This window comes from Pleurodeles waltl, chromosome 8 (genome assembly GCF_031143425.1).
Source record: "Pleurodeles waltl isolate 20211129_DDA chromosome 8, aPleWal1.hap1.20221129, whole genome shotgun sequence".
Lineage (NCBI taxonomy): Eukaryota > Metazoa > Chordata > Amphibia > Caudata > Salamandridae > Pleurodeles > Pleurodeles waltl.
In genome coordinates this window covers 328,271,686-328,288,843 of record NC_090447.1, presented here as the reverse complement: position 1 = coordinate 328,288,843, position 17,158 = coordinate 328,271,686, and the positions used below count along the sequence as shown (strand labels likewise).

Below are 17,158 nucleotides of genomic sequence, written 5' to 3'. Positions count from 1 at the left end.
AGCAAGCAACTGACATCTGCTCAGCTTCTATCAAAAAAGTTAGGAGTCAGTTTGATATTATTGCACATTTCTCAATTACTAATTATTGTTTTTTAGATATTTACGTGAATATCAAGATTATATTTTCAAATTTGTTTCATTCCCATCATGCTTATCAATATCATCAATAATTTTGGATCTTATTGTTAATGACTTTGGGGGTCATTCTGACCTCGGCGGTAAAAGGCGCTTACCGCCGGTCAGAAGACCGCCATAACACCGCCACGGGCGCGGGAAACCGCCACGGTCATTCTGACCCGCAACAGGCAAACCGCCAAAAACCCGACATCCACAAAAGTCCGCCACACCAACGGCCATCGAAAAACTGGCGATGACCAAACCTCCACCGTCACGCCAACAGAAATACGCCCATTCCATTCCGACCCACGAATCCATGCGGCGGTCTTTCAACCGCGGTATTCCATTGGCGGTACACACCGCTGCGGTCAAAATACACACACAGCTCCAACACACTGCCACATTGGACATTTTGAAATACACACTGCTGATACACATACAAACACCACTCCCACACACCCAACACAATATAAAACACACACCCACATCACCTACAAACCCCTACGACCACCATTTATTGACTAAGGCCAGAGAGAGACACCACCAGCTAGTACAGAGCATTCACAGGCACATAACACCATCACTCACACAACATCCACGCACAAAACACCACACACCACCACACTCACCACACTCATCACCACAAACACCACCCCACACCTCATCCACACCTCCCCATGGCACCCCAAAGACACCCCAGGTTTTCAGACGCTGAACTCAGGGTCATGGTGGAGGAAATAGTTCGGGTAGAGCCCCAGCTCTTCGGGACACAGGTGCAGAACACCACCATTGCCAGGAAGATGGAGCTATGGCAAAGAATAGTGGACAGGGTCAACGCTGTGGGTCAGCATCCACGAAATCGGGATGACATCAGGAAGCGGTGGAACGACCTACGGGGGAAGGTGCGTTCCATGGTATCCAGACAGAACATCGCGGTGCAGAAGACTGGCGGCGGACCCCCACCTCAACCCCCAGAATTTACAACATGGGAGGAACAGGTCTTGGCGATCCTGCATCCTGAGGGCCTCGCAGGAGTAGGCGGAGGAATGGACTCTGGTAAGTCTAATCTCAACTACTTCATCCCCCCCCACCCACTGGCATGCCAAATCATACCCCCACCCTCCCCCCCACCCCATCACACATCCTCCTTGCCAATGTCTCACCATCACAACCCACCCATCCCAACACCAAGCCCTGCATGCGACCATAAACCATGGACACCCATCACCTAAGCATGCCCACTGCACATACCCATCCCCCCCAAACCACCGTCACAACAGCCCCCACAAGGGAATGCCAGCACTGGGGTACACGGGCACCCACCCATTGCACGCTATGGCACACACAGAAGCAATAACCATACTCTTATACCCCTGCAGGACCCGAACGTCACGACACCGCCCAGGAGGGTCCAGAAATGTCCATTCCACCCCCAGAAGAGGCCCACAGTGATGACAGCAGCTCTGTCTCCCTGGACCCAGATGACCAGCCCGGCCCATCGGGGACCTCGGGACAGTCGGTTCCCCTCAGACAGCCACAGGCCACAGCAGACCTACCCCCCTCTGGGAACACCAGCACAGCACCCACCCAGCGGGCCCATGCCTCTGTCTCCAGGACACGTCAAGCAGCGGTGTGTCCACCACTACAGGGCACCCAGGTTAACTCACCACCCCAACAACAACAGGGACCTGGGGGCAGTGGTAGTGGGCACACGGTCCAGGGGACAGAGGCCCAGGGAAACAGGGGAACTGGGAGGGCTACTGTGCGACAGGGGGGGGACAGGCCCAGGGAACCCACTCTCCACGAGGCCCTATCCTCCATCATGGGAGCATACCACCACTCCCAGGAGACGATGGCGACGGTCCTGGCCAGGTTCCAGGAGATCCAAGTACTGCAGGAGGAACAGTTTATGGGGTTCAGGGAAGAACTCAGAAACATCAGTTCCGCAATGGGCACCATCGTTGTGGCTCTCAATCAGATTGTCAGCACATTGCGGGACCATGTGGCACCACAAAGGGCCCCTGTCACTAGCATGGACCAAGAACAGGCTACCACCTCCGCCGGCGCTAGTGGACAGGAGGCCCGACACAAGAACAACAGGCCACCAGAACCCCACCCCCTGCAGAAGGAGAACCACCCCGCAAGCGGGGCCTGAGATCTAGGAAGAAGACAGAGTAAGATGCCAAGACCCCCGCCAGGAAAGGATACCCCCTGATTGTCATCCCACTGTCCCACATTGTCACCCTGTCCAACCTTAAAGTGCCCCTGCTCCACCTTCCACAGGCATATGGACAATGCACCTGTGAGACTGAAAATCTGGACTCTGCCATGGACATTCCTCCACCATCACCCATCACCGAATTGCAACCATTACCCAAAATTGAGCACTTTAATAAACACACTTATTGCACAAAAATAATCTGGAGTCTGCCTGTATTTTTGAACAAATGTATTACACAGAACCGTGCCAAAATGTCCAGTTACATTGTGATGACAACATACCACTGTCACACAGCTGTAGTCCATGGGGAAACAAAGCAGAGGTCACGGAGTGGGGCCCACATCTCTGAAATTGGAAGGGAAAGTCACAACTCAGTTAACATACACTGGGGGGACACTCAGACAGTAGAGAGGCAGGAGACTTTAAGTAAATGTAAAATGCCGGTGTTGATTCTTACCTGTATGTCATTGAAAATACTGCTGTATTACTGTGTCCCTGTTGTCTGTGTCGTCCTCTTCGTCTTCCTCCTCTTCACTCTCCGCAGGCTCCACAGCTGCCACAACACCACCATCTGGACCATCCTCCTGCAGGAAAGGCACCTGGCGTCGCAAAGCCAGGTTGTGAAGCACACAGCAGGCCACGATGGTATGGCACACCTTCTTTGGTGAGTACATTAGGGATCCACCTGTCATATGGAGGCACCTAAACCTGGCCTTCTGGAGGCTGAAGGTCCGCTCGATCATCCTCCTAGTACGCCCATGGGCCTCATTGTACCGTTCCTCTGCCCTTGTCCTGGGATTCCTCACTGGGGTCAGTAGGCATGACAGGTTGGAGTAACCAGAGTCACCAATTAGCCACACACGGTGTCTCTGAAGTAGTTCCATCACGTAAGGGATGCTGCTATTTCGCATGATGTACGCGTCATGCACTGACCCAGGGAACTTGGCATTTACATGGGAGATGTACTGGTCAGCCAAACAGACCACCTGGACATTCATGGAATGATAACTTTTTCTGTTCCTGTACACCTGTTCACTCGTGCTGGGGGGGACCAAAGCAACATGTGTCCCATCAATTGCACCAATGATGTTGGGAATATGTCCAAGCGCATAGAAATCACCCTTCACTGTAGCCAAATTGCCCACCTCAGGGAAAATAATGTAGCTCTGCATGTATTTCAGCAGGGCAGACAACACTCTGGACAACACCTTGGAAAACATAGGCTGAGACATCCCTGAGGAAATGGCCACTGTTGTTTGAAATGACCCACTTGCCAAAAAATTGAGTACTGACAGAACCTGCACTAGAGGGGGGATCCCTGTGGGTTGGCGGATGGGTGACATCAGGTCTGGCTCCAGCTGGGCACACAGTTCCTGTATAGTGGCTCTGTCAAGCCTGTATGTCAGTATGACATGTCTTTCTTCCATTGTCGACAGGTCCACCAGCGGTCTGTACACGGGAAGATTCCTCCATCTCATCGCAAGTGCAAAGGACGGTGCCTAGGAAGGACAACATGGAGCACAGAGTCAATCAACCCACAGGTACGTTCCCACAGCTTGCACAGTACACAATTCTCAATGCATTGAATGGCTTGTATGAGTGTTGATGCAAGGCCTAGGTATGTGTGACGCAGTAGAAATTAAGATATGGGGGCCCTTGAAATGGCACCTGCCTGACCTGTGAAGTGCGACAGTGGGATGTGAGGTCAATGCGCTGGCGTGGCACACCGTGGCGGTAGGCGGTCGAAGACCGCGGCGCAAAGACGCCTTGGTTAACATTGAACCCTATGGGTTTCAGGAGCCAATGACGATGTGCGCCGGCGGTACGCACCGCCGCGGTACGCACCGCCGCGGGTGTGACCGCCATTTTCTATCTGCTTAATCACTCGATACCTGATCATCCACAGGAGAGGACCTATACTGCAAGTGCTGCTGTGACCTCGGTCTGGAAGAGACAATGGCTGCTGCGACTGGGGAAAGGGCCCCTGCCTTCACTTCTGAAGAATTGGAGAAACTCGTGGATGGGGTCCTCCCCCAGTATGCGCTACTCTACGGTCCTCCAGACCAACAGGTAAGTACACTGGGACCATGCTTTGTGGCCAATGCCTGGGTTGAGTGGGGTGAATGAAAGATGGTGGGGAGGGGAGCGAATGAGGCATGCATCAAACGACAGATAAGAGCATGTGCCACATGGCAAGGGTGGGGATGGGGGGCCACTCACATCGAGCATGCAGAAGGTGATGTTTTTTTTTTTTCTCCCCCTGTACATGTCACATAGGTCAGCGCCCATCAGAAAATCGAAATTTGGCGTACCATCGCCAAGGACGTCCGGACCCTGGGGGTCCACAACAGACGGGGCACCCACTGCCGGAAGAGGTGGGAGGACATCCGCCGCGGAAGCAGGAAGACCGCGGAGGCTCTGCTGGGGATGGCCTCCCAACGTAGGAGGGGAGCCAGTCGTACTTTGACCCCCCTGATGTCCCGGATCCTGGCCGTGGCCTACCCCGATTTGGATGGGCGCGTGAGGACATCACAGCAGACACAAGGGGGTGAGTACAAGCACATTCTGCTGATTTTGCGCACATTGGAGGTGTCTGGGTGGGGGAGAAGGGCTGTGGGTATCCCTAGGCCAGGGAGATTTCTGTAGGCTAGGCCCCTCCGTTAGGCATGGCCCTGTGCCCCCGCCCCCCACCTCTGTAGGTTGCCTAGTACAGCTATTCATGGCCCTGTGTCACTCATGTGTGGAGTTGTCGTCCATAGGCTTGTAGGCCATGTCCCACGGATTGAGTAGTGTACCCCAAGTGCGTGGCGTAGTGCAGGGGGCTTCTGTGTCTGTCCTCTCCGCCAACGGAGTCGCCAATGCATGCACTCAACATGTCTTTGTTTCTCCACCCCCCCCTTTTTTGGTGGTCTTCCTGTTCATGTGTGCATTAGCATCATCAGGCGGAGGAGAAGTGGCTTCGGAGCACGAGGGAGCTGCATCTCACATGGCCATGGAGGGCCATGCAACTGATTCGGATTTCACCAGTGAGACGGAGGGCGAGGGGAGCTCCACAGCGGGGACACGTGGTGACACCAGCGACACAGACACGTCCTCGGAAGGGAGCTCCCTTGTGGTGGCGGCAACATCCGTGCCCACCGCAACAACAGGTACAGCCGCCACCCAGCGCACCAGCTCCGCCCTCCCAGCAGCCCCTCAGCGTTCGCCCCGTGCCCGCTCTCCCAGGAAGGTGGGCATCTCCTTCGCCCCAGGCACCTCTGGCCCTGCCCCAGTTACCCCTGCTGCCCTCAGTGAGCAGGTCATTGACCTCCTGAGGACCCTCATTGTTGGGCAGTCTACCCTTTTGAATGCCATCCAGGGTGTAGAAAGGGAGGTGCACCGGAGTAATGCATACCTGGAGGGCATTCATTCGGGTCAGGCTGCCCATCAGCGATCGTTCAACGCTCTGGCCTCAGCACTGACGGCAGCCATTGTCCCTGTCTCCTGCCTCCCTCCTCCAACTTCCTCAACCCAGTCCCACTCCCCTGTACCTCTGCCTATCCCAGACACACCTACAGACCAGCCTGCACACACCTCAACACCCAAGGGAAGCTCATCCAGACATAAGCACCACACATCACACAAGCATTCACCCAAGCAACATCCACATGCAGACATGCCAACAGCCACTGCCTCCTCTGTGTTCCCCTCCTCCTCGTCTCCCTCCTCCCTCCCTGTGACGTCTCCACTCACACTTGCATGCACAACATCTTCAGCCACTACGTCCATCACCAGCACACCCACCAGAACACTCCGCACACATGCAGTCACCACCCCCACTACCATTTACACATCCCCTGTGTCCTCTCCCAGTGTGTCTGTCACCCCCTCTTCCAAACCACACAAACGCAGGCAGCCACCCACCCAACAGCCATCCACCTCACGACAGCCTCCAGCACAAGCACCTGCACCCAAAAACACCAGACTTCACTCTCCTACAACCACATCCTCTTCCTCCACTCCCATACCCACTACAACTACCCGTCCCTGTCTTTCTAAATTGATTTTCCTTTCCAACCTTGACCTCTTTCCAACAACTGACCCACCCCCTCCATCTCATAAGACTCCAATCAGCACCTCAGCCACCACAAAACCTGGACCCACAAAGACAATAGTCCAAGGATTTTGGAGTCCACCACCTTCAAGGCCAGCTACTTCGGCTAGGAGTAAAGAGACGGCCAGCCCACCCCCTGAAAAAAAAGCCAAGAAAGCCATTGCCCGGCGCGAGAGGCCAAAGACAGCAGGCTCCAAAAGCACTACCCTGGCACCGTCAGGGAGTGGGGTGCCACCTGGCACACCGCCAAAGGGAGGAAAGGGCCACAGACGAGCAGGGAAGGGTGGCAAGGGCAGCACGCCCGACAAGTCCGGCAGCAGGCGAGCTGCCCAGGAGGGCCCCACCAGCCCCATTCCAGGTGTGCAGGAGGACACCCACGGGCCCGGGACGGCAGCACAGGAGGGCCCCGCAAGCGAGAAGACAGATGTGCATGAAGGGCCCGAGAGCCACATGTCAGGTGGCGAGTGAAATCCATGTCATGGCCGGATCTGGTGACCTGGACACACATGTCAAGCACCACTGAACAGGGCCCTTCAAGTCAAGCACCGCTGAACAGGGCCCTTCAAGTCAAGAACCGCTGAACAGGGCCCTTCAAGTCAAGAACCGCTGAACAGGGCACCGCCGTCTCAAGCACCGCTGAACAGGGCCCTTCAAGTCAAGAACCGCTGAACAGGGCCCTTCAAGTCAAGAACCGCTGAACAGGGCCCTTCAAGTCAAGAACCGCTGAACAGGGCCCTTCAAGTCAAGAACCGCTGAACAGGGCCCTTCAAGTCAAGAATCGCTGAACAGGGCCCTTCAAGTCAAGAACCGCTGAACAGGGCCCTTCAAGTCAAGCACCGCTGAACAGGGCCCTTCAAGTCAAGAACCGCTGAACAGGGCCCTTCAAGTCAAGCACCGCTGAACAGGCCCCTTCAAGTCAAGAACCGCTGAACAGGGCACCGCCGTCTCAAGAACCGCTCAACAGGGCCCTTCAAGTCAAGCACCGTTGAACAGGGCCCTTCAAGTCAAGCACCGCTGAACAGGGCCCTTCAAGTCAAGCACCGCTGAACAGGGCCCTTCAAGTCAAGCAACGCTGAACAGGGCCCTTCAAGTCAAGAACCGCTGAACAGGGCCCTTCAAGTCAAGCACCGCTGAACAGGGCCCTTCAAGTCAAGAACCGCTGAACAGGGCCCCGCCGTCTCAAGAACTGCTGAACAGGGCCCTTCAAGTCAAGCACCGCTCCGCTGGGCACCGCCGTCTCTGCACCGCTCCGCTGGGCCCTTCAACTCAAGCACCGCTCCGCTGGGCACCGCCGTCTCTGCACCGCTCCGCTGGGCCCTTCAACTCAAGCACCGCTCCGCCGTCTCTGCACCGCTCCGCTCGGCCCTTCAACTCAAGCACCGCTCCGCTGGGCCCTTCAACTCAAGCACCGCTCCGCTGGGCACCGCCGTCTCTGCACCGCTCCGCTGGGCCCTTCAACTCAAGCACCGCTCCGCTGGGCACCGCCGTCTCTGCACCGCTCCGCTGGGCCCTTCAACTCAAGCACCGCTCCGCTGGGCACCGCCGTCTCTGCACCGCTCCGCTGGGCCCTTCATCTCAAGCACCGCTCCGCTGGGCACCGCCGTCTCTGCACCGTTCCGCTGGGCCCTTCAACTCAAGCACCGCTCCGCTGGGCACCGCCGTCTCTGCACCGCTCCGCTGGGCCCTTCATCTCAAGCACCGCTCCGCTGGGCACCGCCGTCTCTGCACCGCTCCGCTGGGCCCTTCAACTCAAGCACCGCTCTGCTGGGCACCGCCGTCTCTGCACCGCTCCGCTGGGCCCTTCAACTCAAGCACCGCTCCACTGGGCCCTTCATCTCAAGCACTGCTCCGCTGGGCCCTTCAACTCAAGCACCGCTCCGCTGGGCACCGCCGTCTCAAGCACCGCTGGCCCATTGGCAGAAGGGGCAGGCCCGCATCTGTGTCAGGCAGGGCTGCACGAAGCACTCTGGGCACCATGCCTCCTCAGAACCAGTGGAGTCTGTAATCCACTTGTGAGACTGTGGCTTTGCACTCCCCAGGATGGCACAGTGGGCAATCCACCCACTGTAGAGACTTGTGAGACTGTGGCTTTGCACTCCCCAGGATGGCACAGTGGGCAATCCACCCACTGTAGAGACTTGTGAGACTGTGGCTTTGCACTCCCCAGGATTGAGGCCCCTCGTGGATCTGGCGTCGTGGACTCATCTGGCTGAGGTGCCCCCCCTTCCCTTCCCCCTGAGGTGCCTGTAGTTTTGCTATCTGATGCCCCTGCAGTGTTCTCTCCATTGGAGTTGGGTATCCTGTGTGGGCTTTGCCCATGTGTTTAGGCCCATTGGCCCACGAACAATGGCTGATACCCAATTTGGACAGGACAATTTACATTTGTATATATAGTTATAGATGTCTGATATATTTTTTTACTTAGCCGTACAATATACTTCAAATTTCATGATCTTTTTTTTTTTGTCTTTGCATTCTTCCGGGGGGTTTGGGGGTGTCACTCTGAGTTGTTGCTTTGCATTGATGTGTATGTAGTTGTGGGTGAGGGTGTGGGTGGGTGTGTCGCGTATGTGTGTCCCCGTAATTTTTTGCCTCCCCCTCCTCTGTGTCGTAGGTGCAGTACTCACCGTTGTCTTCTGCGCCGGCGTTCGTGCTCCTGGTAGAGGAGCAGGAAGACAATAGCTGGTAGGATGTGTAGTTCGGGTTCCATGCTGTCCAGATTCCTTGTGGAGTGTGTAGAGGTGAGCGTTTTCCGTTCGTATTGGCTGTTTCCGCCGTGTTTTTATCGGTGGGGCTACCGCCCCGGAAAAAGTGGTGGATTGGTGGGTTGTGATAGGGTGGGCGGTACATTGTCTCCCGCCTGTCTGTTGGCGGTGACCGCCGCGCTGTTTGTTTGTCCCGCCGTGGCAGTTGGAGTGTTAAAGTGGCGGTCTCTGTTGGCGGTTTCCGCCAGGGTCAGAATTCCATTTTTTTTACCGCCTGCCTGTTGGCGGGTTGGCCGCCTCTTTAACACCGACCGCCAGGGTTGGAATGACCCCCTTTGTGCTTTAAAATACGTTTCAGTATTTTGAAGTTTTTATGTGCATGATTTAGTTTGATCTAATTCACTGGTTTACGTACTTCTTTGTTGTTTATTTTTTGGTTTAGATTTTCTGTTCAGGAGTGAAAAATGTGCTAGCATTCGCACCAAGAATTTTCAATTCTATTAAGGACACGGAGGCGAAGATTATGCTTCTCTTTCTTTTTTATGCTTCTCTTTCTTTACTACTCAAAATATCAGCAGCTAATCAAAACACAAACTACATTTCCCAAAAGTCATTGCAGAAAAATGTCCACCAATCAACAGCCCCTTAATCATATTAGAGTCCACAAACATTCTGGAACCTCCTCTTTATTTGCTTCACGAACCGGATAATAAGAGTTCATAATCAAGAAGTTGAAAGAATGCCCAGGAAAAATAACAGCTGACTGACGACAAACATTCCTCCAGCAAACGATCCAAATGCTGCACGCTGGAACTCCGTATTACTCCGCTTTTTGCTCCGATCCTAGGCAGAAAAGAAAGATAATAATAATAATAATAATAATAATAATAATAATAGTAGCAATAACAGGCTCATCTATATAACAGCAATATAATTCAGGAGTGAACATGAAAAATACATCCCAAAAGAGACTGCACTTAACAAAATGGTTGTCCAAACAAACACAACCCTTGCAAGGGATCATCTTTGCCTCCGTGTCCTTAATAGAACTGAAAATTCTTGGCGCGAATGCTAGCAAATTTTTCATTCTATGTCAGGACCGGAGGCTCAGATTATGCTAGTTCAAAGCTGCTTGAAACACTCTAGATGCAAAATCACCCACAGGTTTGTAATAAAACTGTTAGAAAGTAGAATCTGAGGGCCATTCTGCTGATTTCAAAATATCCAGCACTGACAGACCCAGACCTACAGATTTGGAAGCCATTGCGCCCCTAACCGAGTGCGCACCAAATACTTGCGTATCAATTCCCGCTTCAGCCATTACAAAACGCAATCCTCTGCCAATGGTAGCCGCAGCTACAGGCTTAAAAGGTTTTCAAAGAGAAATCAAGAATTGGCCTGTCAGACTCTGCCTAAGAGATCTAGTACATTGCTCATATTCTTTTAAACAAGGAACAACACACAACATTTTAGAAAATGGAAAAGCAAAGTATTTGATACAGGTAGACATTGTTTTTGTTCTTCTTGAAATGGAAAAAGAGACACCCTCAGGTGTAAAAACTCTACCTGCAAGATCCAAGGCTACCACATCCGAAGAACGTCGACAAGCTGCTAGGCATGGCAGCATGGCCAGCTTTGCTGATAACTGTTTCCTAGATAAGTCAGAGTTATCCGGCCATCTCTCGAACAAATGGAGAACCAAATTCACATCCCAAAGGAATGCATACTTGGAAGACGGAGGGTTAGAAACCCTCACACCCTTTAAACGCTTAACCACTACCGGAGGCATACCTACCGAAACTCCATCCACCTTGACATGGCCTGCAGAAATAGCTGAACGAAAATGATTTACCGACCTGTAGGTCAATCCATCGACAGCTTTCTGCGATAAAAAATTCACAATGTGGACAAGCTCGGATGTCACAGGATCCAAACACCTTTCCAGGCACCAACTGCTCCAGATTCTCCAAGCGGAGAGATACCTCTTTCTAGTGGAGCGCACCCAAGCCCCACCGATAAACTTCTGAGCCGATTGCGAAATGCCTGGCAAGTGCCACTGTTGCCTGAAAGCCTCCAGGCCATCAGCTGCAACTGTCCGGCGACCAAGGAAAAAGAAGAGGAGAGTCGCACGCCAGCTCCAACAGCAGCGGGAACCACGGCTGCGCCCTCCAGAGAGTAATAATCAATATCCCCTCTGCTTTCTGACGTTTGATCTGCGACGCCACCCTCAGAATCAGGGCTAATGGAGGAAAGGCATAATTGAGGGACCCTGCCCAATCCTGAAGGAACGCATCCGTTGCTCTCGCCAACGGATCCGGCCTCCAACTGAAAAACTCTGGTAACTGTTTGTTTAGGCGAGAGGGAAACAGATCTATTCTGCATTGACCCCCACAGTTGCTGAGTCAGCAGAAATAACTGAGGCAGAAGCCTCCAGTTGCTGTAATCCATGAGATAACGGGAATTCCAATCCGCTACCACATTGATCTGAGCCGTCAGATACTCCGCCTTCACCTGCAGGCGATGTTCCAAACAGTAATGCCAAAAATCCTTGACTATCTCCGCTAGGATAGGCGATCGCGTGCCCCCCAGCTTGTTGATATATCTGACTGCCGCCACATTGTACATCCGAAGCAGAATGAAACACGAAACTCTCTTGGGCAAAAGAGTCTTTAGTGCAAAAGAACCCACTAATAACTCCAGGCAATTAATATGCAACTGAAGTTCTTGCGAGGACCATCTCCTCCCCGTTGAGATGTCCCCGCATCTCACGCCCCAGCCCCAAAGACTGGCATCCGACTCTATCACCGTCTCGGGCTGGGAGCTGAAGATGGCTCTGCCATTCCACACGTCGACTTGGGACAACCACCAGTTGAGCTCCGAACGGACTTCCTCCGTCAGAGGAACCAAGTCCGAATATGTCATGCCCCACTGGAGATGACGTATCTTGAGTCTCTGTAACGCTCTGTAATGGAGGGGACCTGGAAAGATCACTTGGATTGAGGATGCCAGCAGCTCCACAATCTGAGCGATCTTTCTCAGGGACAATGACGTCCTGGCTAAGGCCACCCGAAGCTCCTTCTTGATGGCCCGAAGCTTGGCCTTGGGAAGAACTAAAAGTGATTTATCGGAGTCTATCAGAAAACCTAAGAATTCTACAGTCTTGGAAGGTACCAGGACCGACTTCTTGTTGTTTATGACAAACCGAGATCCTGAAGAAGAGCTACGGTTGTGAGCCCGTGTTGTCTCAGCAGCTCCTGGGATTGCGCCATGATCAGAATATCGTCTAGATAAACGATCAAGCGAATCCCTTTCTCCCTCAGAAATGCCACTACCGGCCTGAGCAGCTTGGTAAAACACCAAGGCGCTGATGAGAGCCCGAAGGGAAGGACCAAGTACTCTATCCAAGTGTCCCTCCACCTGAACTGGAGGAAACACCTGTGAGGATGCCAGATGGGAATCGTTAAATAGGCATCTTTGAGATCCAGACGCATCAGCCAGTCTCCCGGCTGAAGGAGGTCTGGTAAAAGATGAAGACCCTCCATTTCGAAATGCCGGTAAACGATAAAAGCATTGAAGTCTTGAAGATTTATGACCAAACGGTGACCTCCTCCTCTTTTCTGAACTAGTAAAATATTGCTGCAGAAACCCGAAGGATAGGGACCGCAAAAAGCGATGGCTCTCTTCTGGAGCAGTTCCTGAATCTCGGAGTCTGTGACGCTGGCGTCTTGTCGGGAAAAATGGAGAGGAGGAGGGATACTCTCCTGCAGCGGAGTCTGATAAAACTCCAGACAAAAACCATGTACTGTTTGTAACAACCATGCATCCTGAGTCACACGAGACCAATTGTGGAGGAAAAACTGAACACAACCCCCCAACTGAATGAAAGAACCGTCTTGAATTCTCACCTGCAGTCAAACTTGACTGGGAGTTAGATCTGGCACCGCCTCATTGGCCAAGCCGCCGAATGAATCGGGAGCGTGTGGAGAAGAAAGCACCTCCTCTGCTATAGTCCTGGCCCCCAAAGGAGCCACGTTAGGAGCCTTGGAAGGTTGGACGGCCTGATGAGCGGCCCCTACCTTGTCCAGCCCGGCCAAAAACACCAGATTGAAAGACCTTTTTAAGGTTCGCCTGTGCCTTATCCAGAGTCGTGAACGTAGTAACATACTTGTCAATATCTTTGACGAACTTGTCGCCAAAAAGACGACCGTCTGCCAGGGGGCCTGCATCCGCCACCGTCAAGGTCGAATCAATTCTCATGAGAAGTGATTTCTGCCGCTCAGTTGAAATAGTGCAATTAGCATTCCCTAACAAACATATCGCCCTCTGAGTCCACTCAGCCAGGGTGTGAGGATCAATAGGTTCACCAGACTCTTTAGCCCTCAGGGCCATTTCCAATATTTTGGCCAAGAGATCCGCAAGATCCAAAAGTTTGTCCTGGCATGAGCGCCAGGCCCTGTCAATACCTTTCTTGGGGTCCTTGGCGAATTTTTTAAGCATGCTGGGATCTATATCTGGCGTCTCCGCCGCCTTATCCGGAATCTCCGGCCTAGGGCACTCAGCCCGCAATCTATTCCGGACCTCCTTGTTGAAACCCTTCCTCAGTTTGTCGTGGAGGTAATCTGCCACGGCCTGCACTGGGGCCCAATCCGATGACCGAGGGTGGATAATGTCCTCTGGATTTAATTGGAATGGGTTAGAGGGCGACTGAGACCTCTCCTTGACCTGAGAAGAGCCGGCTTTCCGAGCTCTCTTGCGCTTACGCAAGATACTGCTAGAATGAGAGGACCTAGAGGAGGCTGAGTCCGAGTCAGACGAATCTGCTGCCTCTAGAAAAGAGCTCTTGGATGTTGACGGCAGGGAACAATATACATGGTCAGAGGAAGCCTTAGCCAACGCTGACAAGACGCCATCATGCGGCCAAGAAGAGGTCTGGGGAGTAGCTGCCGCCACAGGGCCTTTTTCCATCACCTTATCCTCTGGCAAGGGGCCCAACCCTTGTTTTTTGATAAAAAGATTCAAATTGTTGAGTGATGGACTTGAGTGCTGCGAGAACAGCTTGGTTAATCCTCTGCGGTACGGACACCGCCAGCGCCCTGCTCAGAGACTGTTGTACTGAGGCATTAATTACCTCAGACAAACCTGCTCCCAACTGGGGACCGAGGGCCTCCTCAAAACCATGCCCCATTTCCTCCTCCTCGAAAGGCAGCCACTCGGTCATGATCACACCAAATTGCTACAGCAAACTTTGAAAAATTCAGTCTGGACACTGAAACAAAGGAAGGGGGGAGCCAACCGCAAGTGCAAGAAGGACACGTCCAATAAGGCTCCTCGGCACACCAGTAATATAATTATTGCAGCCCCTCCAATAATAGAAAGGGGCGTAAGAGAGAGACAAACAATAGAATTTGCAGCGTGCACACCGCTAAAATGCAGGGCAAAGCTCAATTATTTCAGCCAGGCGTGGACTGCCGATGACAAACACGTCAGGAATGGCAGAAACGTGTGATTTCTACGAACTAGTAGGATTTGGGCTACATGCACCGTCGTGCTCTCTGACTCAGGCCGCACTAGTGAAAGGTACCGGTCGAGCGCAACGCGCTAATCGGCTGCAAGGGGCCAACCTGAAAAGGAAACCCACAGGGAAATGATGCAAGAGCGGAAGCTCCCGAAAACGGGATTCCGCTCCAATCGGCAAACGATAAGAGCCACAGAATGTAAGCAACGCCGGCGCTACAGCAAAAACACGCGCGCGCCCCCTTAACAAAAGGCAAACGTCCCAAAATGAGAAGGGAAGAAAAGTAGTTAACTCGTTGAGGAGCAGCAAAGAAAGAGGAGGTTCCAGAATGTTTGTGGACTCTAATAAGATTAAGGGGCTGTTGACTGGTGAACATTTTTCTGCAATGACTTTTGGGAAATGTAGTTTGTGTTTTGATTGGCTGCTGATATTTTGAGTAGTAAAGAAAGAGAAGCATAAAAAAGAAAGAGAAGCATAATCTGAGCCTCTGGTCCTGACATAGAATTTCCTTTGAACTATTCTGCATGATTAATTGGATGTGTCACACCTGGGGTGTTCACAATGGGCTTATCAATGCTTAGTTTAGCTTGCGCATAAACGTGCTGCCTTTACGGAGGTCACCTGGAGAGATAATGCTACTGGTTTCGGCGTTGAAAGATTAGAGATACAGTCTATACATTTAGAGCATTGTGAGTGTGGTATCCAAGGTACTGCAAGAATACGAGACTTCGGGATTCTGGAATTGGAGGGAGGTGGAGGTGTGGGTGGTGACAGTTGGTGGAGGAGATGTAGATGAGATGTATTTCGTGCCTGTTCTTCAATAAATCATTTACTTAACAAAACATGTGAAGGTGAACTGCTTCTACAATTTGACAACAAGCGGAGTACTACAGACTCATCGAGAAGCTGTGCCTCTTTTCAACGATCGGAGCTGTCCTAACGGTGGAGAGCAGGCAGAGCAGGACAGCGTGTCAGGGAGATGGAAGTTTAACCGTGCCTTCAACATTGCCAGGTAACATTGGTAGTGTTAGATTTATTGGGTGATGGCAATAATTTAAAAGGAACTCACCTCCAAGTGTACTTGTGCACGAGCGCGATTGAAACACTAATGAGGAAATTGCTGCGTGTGCTGGCAAACTGAAGCACAGGGGAGGAAACTGTTGCGAGTATCGTTGAGCACAGGAACAGGAAGAAGTCAGGCTGTGACACGAAGGCGTACAGCACTAGTACGTGAGACTTATGAGTGAACAGCAGCGATCGCCATTTTGAGTGTGTCACGCATCAGAAATACTTCATTTTTCCAAATTCGGAACACATTCGGAACTTGAAACTGGAGCACGTTTCAGTGATGCACACACCATTTTAACAAGAGTGTAAATTCAATTACATGTACTTTTAATGTGACATTTTCATGATACAATTAGGAAATATGTATATATATATATATATATATATATATATATATATATATATTGCACATATAGGGGGTCATTACAACCCTGGCGGACGGTGTTAAAGCTGCGGTAAGACCGCAAACAGGCCGGCGGGAAAAAAAGGGAATTATGACCGCGGCGAAAACCGCCATCAAAGACAGCCACTTTAACACTCCGACTGCCACGCCGGTACAGACAAGCAGAGCGGCGGTCACCGCCAACAGACAGGCGGGAGACAAAGTACCGCCCACAGTATCACGACCTACCAATCCGCCACCTTTTCCGGGGCGGATTCACCGTGGATAAAAACACGGCGGAAACAGCCATTTCAATGGGAAAACGCTCACCTCAACACACTCCACAAAGAAGGAGGGCACCATGGAGCCGGAACTCCAAATACTCCCTGCGATAGTCTTTCTGCTCCTCTACGATCATCAGCAACGCCGGCGCCGAAGACAACGGTGAGTACTGCTCCTACGACATAGGGGGGGGGAGGCAAAAGTCAGGGACACACACACGCAACACCCCCACCCCCACCTCGACCCTCACCCACTACAACACACACACCAATGCATATCCAAACATCACAGTAACAACCCCCTACCCCCCAGGAAGAATGCAAAGACAAAAGGAAATGAGTTCAACCATTGTAATGTATCAAAATACAGTAAGCTAATATATACAGATATATATACACATTCAACAAAATATACATCACGATTAGTAGTGCAGGTATGCACCATTCAATGTCCGTGGACCACTGGGCCCAAAATGCATGGGCGAGGCCCACACACGATACCTGACCAGAAACGGAGAGAACACTGCTGGGGCATCAGATCGAAATACAACAGGCACCTCAGGGGAAGGGAAGGGGGGGCACCTCAGCCGGATGACAGCACCACGCCAGATCCACGACGGGGCTCCATGCCCATTGATGTATCCTGGGGAGTACAAAGCCACAGTCTCTCAAGTCTCTACAGTGGGTGGGTTGCCCACTGTAACATCCTGGGGAGTGCAAAGCCACAGTCTCACAAGTCTCTACAGTGGGTGGGTTGCCCACTGTACCATCCTGGG

General features: G+C 52.3%; 1 long non-coding RNA gene across 1 annotated transcript; it reads right to left on the bottom strand.

Annotated features, from left to right (window-relative positions):
- Positions 1-9,657: 9,657 nt before the first annotated feature.
- Positions 9,658-15,846, bottom strand: LOC138249090 (uncharacterized). The gene is made up of 2 exons (XR_011194710.1): positions 15,721-15,846; positions 9,658-9,979 (listed from the first exon to the last, which is right to left on the bottom strand). It is a non-coding gene; the product is annotated as an uncharacterized lncRNA (long non-coding RNA).
- Between the last annotated feature and the right edge of the window lie 1,312 nt (positions 15,847-17,158).